The sequence below is a fragment of the Hylobates moloch genome, unplaced genomic scaffold (assembly GCF_009828535.3).
Source record: "Hylobates moloch isolate HMO894 unplaced genomic scaffold, HMol_V3 SCAFFOLD_2, whole genome shotgun sequence".
Taxonomy (NCBI): domain Eukaryota; kingdom Metazoa; phylum Chordata; class Mammalia; order Primates; family Hylobatidae; genus Hylobates; species Hylobates moloch.
This window is the reverse complement of record NW_026652277.1, coordinates 11,244,358-11,254,319: the sequence shown is the minus strand read 5'-3', so window position 1 is coordinate 11,254,319 and position 9,962 is coordinate 11,244,358. Positions and strand designations below refer to the sequence as shown.

The 9,962-nt window shown below is 39.6% G+C and overlaps 1 protein-coding gene across 7 annotated transcripts in view; it reads left to right on the top strand.

The window, feature by feature from the left end:
- USP6NL (USP6 N-terminal like) overlaps positions 1-9,962 on the top strand; it is a 150,986-nt gene that overhangs the window by 66,876 nt on the left and 74,148 nt on the right. The window lies entirely within an intron of this gene.

Here is a 9,962-nt window from a genome sequence, read left to right as displayed (position 1 = left end):
AAAAAAAAAAAAAAAAAGAACAAGACAGAGTTTCACAGACCTGCTTGAATTTAGGTGCCAGTGATCTTTGTCAACAGTCATCACCCTGGGAGGCCTCTGGCGTTGCCTTTGCAGCAACTGTTTTATTTATTTATCTATTTTTTATTTTTTATTTTTTGAGATGGAGTCTCGCTGTGTCGCCCAGGCTGGAGTGCAGTGGCGCAATCTTGGCTCACTGCAAGCTCCACCTCCTGGGTTCAAACTATTCTCCTGCCTCAGCCTCCCAAGTAGCTGGGACTACAGGCGCCTGCCACCATGCCCGGCTAATTTTTTGTATTTTTTAGTAGAGACGGGGTTTCACCGTGTTAGCCAGGATGGTCTCAATCTCCTGACCTCTCCTGACCCCTGCCTTAGCGTCCCAAAGTGTTGGGATTACAGGCATGAGCCACTGCACCTGGCCAATTACATAGATGTTTCTTAATATTGAAGAAATATGTATTTGGATGTGATTAGATTTGGTTTTAAAATTTGCTTTTTGAGTAAAATTTGCATAATTAAAAAGGCTTACGGTTACCCTTATTTTGATCATTCAAATATGAATGACCTAGGTAATAATGATTGAATACCCAGGTAATAGTGATACGTTAGTAGTGTCAAAATATTAATTAAATTTTTACTAAGTTATTTAGCTTTCTTGATGACCTCAAACTAATTTCTAATCCCTAAATATTTTTCTTGTTTTCCTATATATACTTCTGCTCTTGCGGTAGATTATCCAGTTGTCAGGGGTGAGTGTTGTGAAAAAGGAGGTGAAGGAGACATGTTAGAAGTTTGGGGCCCTGTCTTTCCTACCCCACATTACTGTTGATGTAGCTGCTGTTGAAATAGCCGTTCCTGTTGCTGGGGGTCTCTGGCTTTTTATTGTAACATTGTAGCTTCCTCTCCTTGTCCACATGGTGAGTTTCTACCGTGCTTTTGTTTTATTATTACTATTTTTTGAGACAGTCTCATTCTGTCGTCCAGGCTGGAGTTCAGTGACCTGATCTCGGCTCCTTGCAACCTCCGTCTCCCAGGTTCAGGCAATCCTCCTGCCTCTGCCTCCTGACTAGCTGGGACTACAGGCACCCGTCACCATGCCTGGCTAACTTTTGTATTTTTAGTAGACACGGGATTTTGCTGTGTTGGCCATGCTGGTCTCAAACTCCTGGCCTTAAGTGATCTACCTGCCTAGGCCTCCCAAAGTGCTAGGATTATAGGCGTGAGCCACTGTGTGCAGCCTCTACCATGCTATTTTAGGACCTGGATCAAATGTTGTTTTGTACCTAAAACTTTTTTCTGACTTTGCTTTTTTTCCATCAGCTATTTTGTAGCATTTAAAAAACACATCTATTAAAGAGCATTTATCACATTATTTACAGTTGGTCTTTATGTGTCTGATTCCCTCAAGAATGTGATCTTTTTGAGGAACTGTTTTATCTGTGTTTGTATTAATGATAGCTAGGTACAGTGGCAGTAAATGGTGTTCAGTACTTTCTGAATTAATGAATATTAGAAAGTTTAATTAATCTCATTTCTCCAAGGAAAAGCTAGTCTTTATATTCTTCATCTAATTGTCATTCACTTAATGATTGGCTACTCGGTATTCCAAGTGGAACTTTTAGGTATCCATAGAGATAGGACAGAATTATTTTGATTATATAATTTGTTTTAAAAATTGTCCTATAGCTTTCCATCTAAAACCTTGTAAGAACACCGAGGAGCAAGTTTTCCTTTCTAGTCACCATACTATGTTATAGAAAAGGTAAAATGTATTTGGAAAATTAAAAAAAAATTTTTTCTAACTTATAGTGTCAGTGTCATTTTAGTGCATTTCATTCCAGTGTTTTTTCTGTCTGTGGCTTTTCTTGTTTAATTTTGTTTTGTTTTCCAGAGTAGGTAGATGATTTATTGTTTGGTATTGGAGTAACTTTAGGCTTCAAATGGCGCAGTTCTGGTGAAATCCATTATTTAAGATCTGTGCACATCTAGGGAGGTTGCTCTGTCTTACAGTGGTGAAACACTTACGGCTGTCTATTGACTTGAAGACATTTCCATGCCTCTTGCCCTTGTTTAATGCTAGAGGATCCTTGTTGACAGACACTCTTGATAAGCCTTTGTTCATTTGCTTGCCATTTTATTTATTCAAAGCCTTCTTGCATTGTTCCAAGTGCCACTTCTCTAACTTAAGAACTGTGTGATCTTTGCAGTTAACCTACCAATTTTCTCATTTGTTTAATGAGCAATAATGATACCTACCTCATAGTTTTGATGTGAGACTAAATGAGATAATATACATAAAGCATTTAGATTGTACAGAATAAATGCTAGTTACTACTTATGAGTCAGGTTCTTAGTTGCTACTTAATTCATCTGGTCTCCTGAAGATATATGGCACTATTGATGTTTGTTATATAAAATAAATCTTACTTATTATATAAGTTATCCTAACGCAACATTATTAGCACAATAACAGTAACAGAGTGTAAGGAATATAATATTAAACACATATGCACATATGAGATGTTTATATATAACACGGTTTAGGATTTGTTAGGTGAAATTTGTGGAATGCAGCTGTGTCTTGTGAGAATTCTGTGGTACTGTGCTTGGAGCTTAGGGTACCTTACAAAAATGATTGAATGAATGACAGTTTTAGTGTGATATGAGCACTTTTATTTATTAAATCCCATTCAGTGTTACCAAATTGCTGGCTTTTGATGGCCTTATGGTCAAATTTGAACCCAAGGGCCATTCAGGGACCCAGTAATACTTACATAACTCAAAGAATGATAATATAGTTCTTCCTGTGTGCTTCTCAGTTCTAGTCAATACCTCGTTCTTGTTTTTGAGTGTCACTTTAGGCACAGTTTGGCTTTTGCACATTATTTTTTATTTAAAGGGTAGAAATATTACCATTGGGTTGATCGTTACCACTGTATGTGGAATTAGTTAATAACCATCAGAGTGGGCAGTCTGTGAGTTATCTTCTTGTATCTGGTCTGCAGGAATTTGCTGTAATTAGAACATTTCTTGTTAATACCTGTTGGGCCAAATTCAACACAAACTTTTATTGTAGTGCATATAACTGCACATACTTGCAATTCTGAATGAGCTGGGAAAAAAGTTCTTAAAACTAAGTGAATGAAGTAGATTCAGTAGAGCCCTTTCCGTAATCACGGGAATTAATCATGAAGACAGTTGCTTTAGTAACACTCAAAGCATAAAGTGTTTTAGTAAAGTTCAGCATCATTTGGTGATTATTGTGTCAAATTTTTACATGTTTCTTGATCATTTCTAGTTATTATCCTAAAACACACAACTTATAATATAGCAGGTCCAGTTGCTTATGATCACAAAGAATATTTCATATAAATTGTTCTTGGATTCTTCAAAATACCATTCATCTCCATTTTGCACAAATAATTGACAATTTCATCTAATGAGATTGGAAGGCTACTAGAATCCAGAAAATACAGCTGTTAAGAATTCACAGGAATCACATAGATTTGTTTCTATGGGAAGAAATGTAAGGACTATTGGAAGTGAGCAGAAATGTAGTAAGATCATCTATTAATGCTTACACTTCAACAAAAGCACTTGGTGGTTAGAAACATGGCTTTGAAGTTGAAATTGGACAGCCTGGCTTTTAAGTCCTGCTATGTCACTTACTTCCCATATGGCCTGAATTACTTAACCTTTCAACGCCTCAGTCTCCATGTATGTAAAGTGGGGATAGTCATAAAACTAACATAGGCTTTTGTGAGGTTTAAGTGAGATTATGCATGTTAAATGCTTAGCACAGTGTCTGGCACATAGTAATCTCTCAATAAACAGTTTATAAAATACCCACAAGCAAGGAGTTGTTACAAACCAGTCTTGTGTCATCTGTTAAAACAATCATACTGCTGCAAAAGCAACTAAAATATAATCTTGACTTTGTCAGCAACTGTAGGCGGGTTGAAGTGAGTGAAATGACTCATATGTTTGTCTTGGTTCTAAATATCTGTCGTTGGCAATTTTATCATTCAACCCTGTCCCCAAATGTGGGATTGCACTCATATGCAACAGCTAGTAATTATGTTTCTCTTCAGTAGTAATGGTATTTAAATATTGTTACATCACTTCATATCCTTTTAAGCTGTGACTCATCTTACACATAAATGTAGGAGTTACTAGTCTGATTTGGGGGGTTCCAGGGAGTCACTAAGTGATACTATTTCTTTTCCTTGAGAAGTAAGGCACAGGAGACTGCCAGATGGAGATCAAATTGTCTCCTCTGTTGGCTGACTGGAGGACATGGCATCAGATCTGGAGTGAAAAGGGCTTTTTAGCCTGCTTGACTTAGACCTGCCCACTGGGTGACTGACACAGCCAACAAGTCTGGGCCTCAAAGGGCAGGCACCTTCCTGCATGGAGAGCCCATTAGAGAGACCAGACCAGGGAACACCCAGGGACAGAAGGCTGCACCCAGGGACAGGGGCTGAGAGAGAGCAGGAGGTGAGCCTGTCTTGCCCAGGTGCTTCTTCCAGACCATTGACCCCACATGTCCTTCTGCCCCTTGGAGAGGAGAGTGGGAGAGTTTAGGAGCGCCACCCTCGTTGCATTTCCTCCACATGACTTGAAGCGTGATGGAAGCACACCCAGCCACATGAGCAGAGCCTTTCCACAACGAAAGGGAGCCTGTGCGGCTCTGCGAGTAGAGGGAGAGATGAAGAGCAGGGTGAAGAGAGGGTTGGAGCACAAGCACAGCAGATGAGTCTCTCGAGCCCTTCATCTTCCCGGGGCCCCCTATGTTATTTAAAATGCAGGTGAAGGACTTTTGGATAACCAGAAGTACAAATTTAGATAACTAGATTGTGACTTCTAATGTCTGAATTTTAGTCTTCATAAAAATTTAAATGCTATCTTGAAATAGAGTAAATGGAATAAATATATAAGAATCTTTAGCAAAAGTATACTTTTTTGTAGTGAAGGTATATATGGAAATTAGCTTGCGAGTGATTTTCAGCATACGTTGATATGTTAAATTTTTAATTGGTTGGATAATTCACTTTAGTAATTAATTTTTAGTAATTTTTTATGCTTTTCAAGAAATATTTAATGAGCATCTACCATGGGCTAGGCACTGATAGATAACCAGAGACACCAGGATGGATGAGAAACTGTCCTCTTTTCATGGAGATCATAGTTCAGTAGAAGAGACATGTAATTCATATATTCAGTAAAGAATTACAGGTAACAGATGTGGAAATACAGTAGGTCAGAAGCAGCAGTGGCCACTTCTCCCTTACTGGCAATGGGCAGTGGTAAGGTGGAGCATATACAAGCAGCTTACAATTCTAGTTTAGATTAAATTTGAGAAAAAAAAATCTCTGTTATAATGAAATTTTGTCAGCATTTGTTTCTAGGACTTTAAAAATTATTTTGTTTCCTATCTTTCTAGAAATTAGGAAGCAAGTAATAGAAGCCGACCCAGGACTTGCTGTGAGAAAAAATTTTAACTTAATTAAAACCATAATTTAAATATTTTACTAGTTATAGAAATATTAAATATCTACCTGACACAAGGTGCTCTATGTATAAAATATTGGCAATTTGTCCTCTTGCCAATGATCTTAAAAATATGTGCTTACAAAAACAAAACAAGCAACCTACCAATTATATAGACACTGTTGATCTTTTTATTTGCAGAATCAGGGGCAAGCCATGGAGAATCATGGGGACTCCTTGAAGGGAGGCTGAGGTGGCAGCTGGGAAGCTGATGGGAAGGGAAATCATTTGGGCAATAGCATTACAGGTGGGCACACCCAGAGGCCGGCAGGTGCAGTGTGTGTGCCTGGTCCTTCCACCCCAGCAGTGCTCACCATAGGGAAAGGGGAGGCCAAGCTAGCAGAGCTTTGCTGCATCCTCCCCAGCCCCACTTCCCCTACTTGCTTGGCAATTGGGCATTTATAGAATTTGTTTGAAGATTGTATTCTGCAAATTTAATGAAAAAATAAAAAAGTATTAATTTGAAGCACGATACAGTGGAAATAATGGTAATAATGCTATTGGTGATATAAGAAATATATTGAATGGGAAGTTATAAATCATATTTGTGCTGATAATGAAAAGTTAAAATTGAAGAACATTTAGGCTTATTTCTTTTGAACACTTTGATTGTATCAGATAATGCATACTTAAACTAGAGGAGTAGGCCGGGCTTTGTGGCTCATGCCTATAATCCTAGCACTTTGGGAGGCCAAGGTGGGTGGATTGCCCCAGCCCGGGAGTTCGAGACCAGCCAGGGCAACATGGCAAAATCCCATCTTGAGAAAAAATACAAATATTAGCTAGACATGGTGGCATGCACCTGTAGTCCCAGCTACTTAGGACTCAGGAGGCTGAGGTGGGAGGATCACCTGAGCCCTGGGAGATTGACGCTGCAGTGAACTGTGATCGTGCCACTGCACTCCAGTCTGGGCGGCAGAGTGAGACCTCGTCTCAAAACAAACAAAATCTCCCAAAAACAAAACCTGGAGGAATATGAAGGTATGTATGGAACTTGCGTGGCTCTTTTGAAGAGAAAATCTGGGCATTTCTGAGGACTTTGTGGGTTGATGGCACTGGGTCTTTCATGTATCTTGCTTTCACTGGCTGTCCCTTTCCTTGATGGTGATTATTTATACTGTTTTATAATTGTGGCTATGATCTGTCTCTTTTCTTGTTGTTCCCAAGTAAACATAAGAAAGAGGAAAGGAAGCCAAATGATTTTTCTAAGATTATATGCTAATAGGGGGAGCAAGAGGCAGATAAATGGGTTTCTGAGGTTGTGCAGTTTTTGAAAAGACATTTGTTTAATGTGGAATTAATGTAGTTATGAGAGATGCAAGTGGGATTGGGTTGGACCACAGGGAAGTATAGGATTGGATTGTCAACCTTAAATAATGGAAATATGATTAAGTAGAGTTAATTTGAGTCCAGAGCTTGAGGATGGCCACCCAGGTGCATAGATTCAAGTTGTCCTGAATATACACTCCAATTAGCAGCAGTTACAAGTGGGTTTTTAAGGAAAAAAGAAGGGACTGTTTCTAAGATTTTACCAAGAATTTACATCAAAATAACATAAGCTATTGGTTGTCTAAACCTTGTTCTTTGTATCACAAATTCCAAGAACATGAAGATAATGGGGGAGGCAGCTAGCCAGGCACAAAATGCCCTTAAACAGTTTTCACCAGGCATGGGAGGATCCATAACTGAAGTCCCATATGCACATCTCTCTGGGCCTGATAGATTTTGTGGACCTCACAGAGCTCAGACTGCTCTGAGCTATTTTTCTTAGGATTCTAGATGATCTCCCAGTAAAGGGAAATAAAGGGGTCAGGAGGAGGTACTGGAGCAGTTCTTCCCACGGGACCACCAGTGGTAGGGTGGCTTAGGCTATCCCAGGGTGCTATTTCAGAACAAGATGTTTTAGGGGGAGAGCTGGTATATGTAGCCTTTAGGTTCCCATATTTCATCTTGACCAGAGTGACCAGTCAAAATAAGTGGTATTTCAGACTCTTGTTGCAGATGTACCTTCCTTTATTTTTTGTGTTTTTAGTTGTGCTTTGATGTTAATCTGCTTCACTGCTCATTCCTCCTGTGAGCATTCCTTCCAGCCTTGGATCTAGAGCATGGCAAAATTATAATGACATTTTTATCAATGGTGTTTATTAAGATTTCCACATGTAAAATAATCTTTATTCTTAATATATCTTAGTCTGTGGTACAGTGAGGAAGTGATCACAAATATGTTTACTAAGATTTCAACATTTAAAAATAATCTTTTTTCTTGATGTATCTTAGTCCATGGTTCAGTGAGAAAGTGGTCACAACTGGCCGGGCGCAGTGGCTCAAGCCTGTAATCCTAGCACTTTGGGAGGCCGAGGTGGGCGGATCACGAGGTCAGGAGTTCGAGACCATCCTGGCCAACATCGTGAAACCCTGTCTCTACCAAAAATTCAAAAAAATTAGCAGGGCGTGGTGGCAGGCGCCTGTAGTCCCAGCTACTCGGGAGGCTGAGGCAGGAGAATGGCGTGAACCCGGGAGGCAGAGCTTGCAGTGAGCCGAGATGGTGCCACTGCACTCCAGCCTGGGGGACAGAGCCAGACTCTGTCTCAAAAAAAAAAAAAAAAGAAAGAAAGTGGTCACAACTAAAAACATAACTAAGAGGCACCAGTGAATTTGGTTGAAAGACACAAATAACTTATTCAGATTATTGTAAGGAAAAAAGAGCATTTGCTGTCTGAATTCGTTATACTAGAAATGAAAGCCATCAGGAACTGAAGCATGAAGCAGCTTTGGGGTGGGCTATTCAGTCTCTTTTGGGCTAAAAGGTCTCTGGTGGTGGCTGCTTTGCTCTGCATCTCAAGTGCTGTTTCCTTCTCTGTACCAGCTACTTTTCTCTGCTTACTGGTAGTTTTTGCTTCCTCATTTTTTCAGCTTGCCTTTGGTCATCATTGCCTATTAAGCTCTTTATTGCATGGTGCTTCATCTTTAACTCCCATTGCAAGTTGATCCATTCTCTAAGTTTCTCTTAGTTCATTCCCACAGAGAAGGGCTGGTTGAATAAATTACACTAATACTTTAGGATGCTGTAAAGCTGTGGAAAAGGTTGAGATAGACCCACTGGGATACTGGAGAAACTGCGTTTAGTGACATCACGTTGGCAGCTTGGAAACTGGCCACCATAGCATGAGTATTTGCCACATGGAAATCTGCAGATGCCACAAACAGGGCCCATTGCCTCTGCCTCTTCCCCCAGAAATGGTTGTTAACCTTTAGGGGCACTGCCGGGTAGATCTATAGGTGTTAACCTATACAGTCTCCAAGGTGTACTGTTAAGTGAAAAAGAGGTGTTGATTTTAGAATGATTCTAGTTTTTGAATAAAATGAGATATTAAATATTTGTGGGTATTCATGAATACACGCAGATTCTTGAATAGTGTGGAGAATATTTTTGGCAGCTAACAGTGATTGCTTCTAGAAAGTGGGGGCTTAGGTTTGGAGTGGGGAGTGTGTGTGCAGATCAGGGTTCAGTTTTAGACATTGTCTATATTGTGAGCATTAATAGCCAGTACAATTCTTACATAATCATAATAATGTCAATATCATTTACTTCAATTTCAAGTATTATGATGAAGTGTGTAGGGAAGGAAACATAATCCCTAATGTTGAAGATGTCAAGATCAAATGAATTCACTTTTCTCATATACCACCAAGGTCACAGCCATGTCCCTTTGTATTTTACATCACGTCAGACTGACTTTTCTCACTCTGCTAATTGCTTGTCTTCAGATTTCTAATAGCTCCCTTACACTCTTTTTGATGTCTTTATATGTAAGCTTTTACTGTATCACTACTATACCCCTGATCTTTGTGTTGCCTGGAATCCACTTTCTTCTAAGACACCTCATGTTTCCTATTTTAATGTAGACAGGTTGCTCTCTATGCAGCTACACAGTTGGCATTTGGAAATGTCTAATTTTGGCCTGCGGCAGTGTTACGGATCCTGTTTTTGCCTCTCTTTCTTATTTTGTGTAAAAGAATTATTCTGACTCTTGCTAAAAAGGGAAAGTGGACTTTATTCAGGACCATTGCAGTCGGTATCAAGACTATTAAAATAGTGGAGAGATCAGGCTCAACTCTGCATGCAGCAAGGACAAGTGGAGATGGATAGCCAATGGGCAGAGCAAGAAGGTCAGTGATGGAAAATCACTAAGAGGAGAGACATCAAGTGTAGGGGGATTCTGGCTAAACCGACATAACAAGATTCTTGCTGAAGACAGGCCAGGGTGATCAGATATCAAGAGTGGGGGATGAGGAATCTGTTCAGATATCTAGGATGATCAGATTTCATGAAGGGTGGAGGGATTCTTGCTAAACTGACTTAGCAGGATTCTTGCTACAACTGGGCTAGGCAG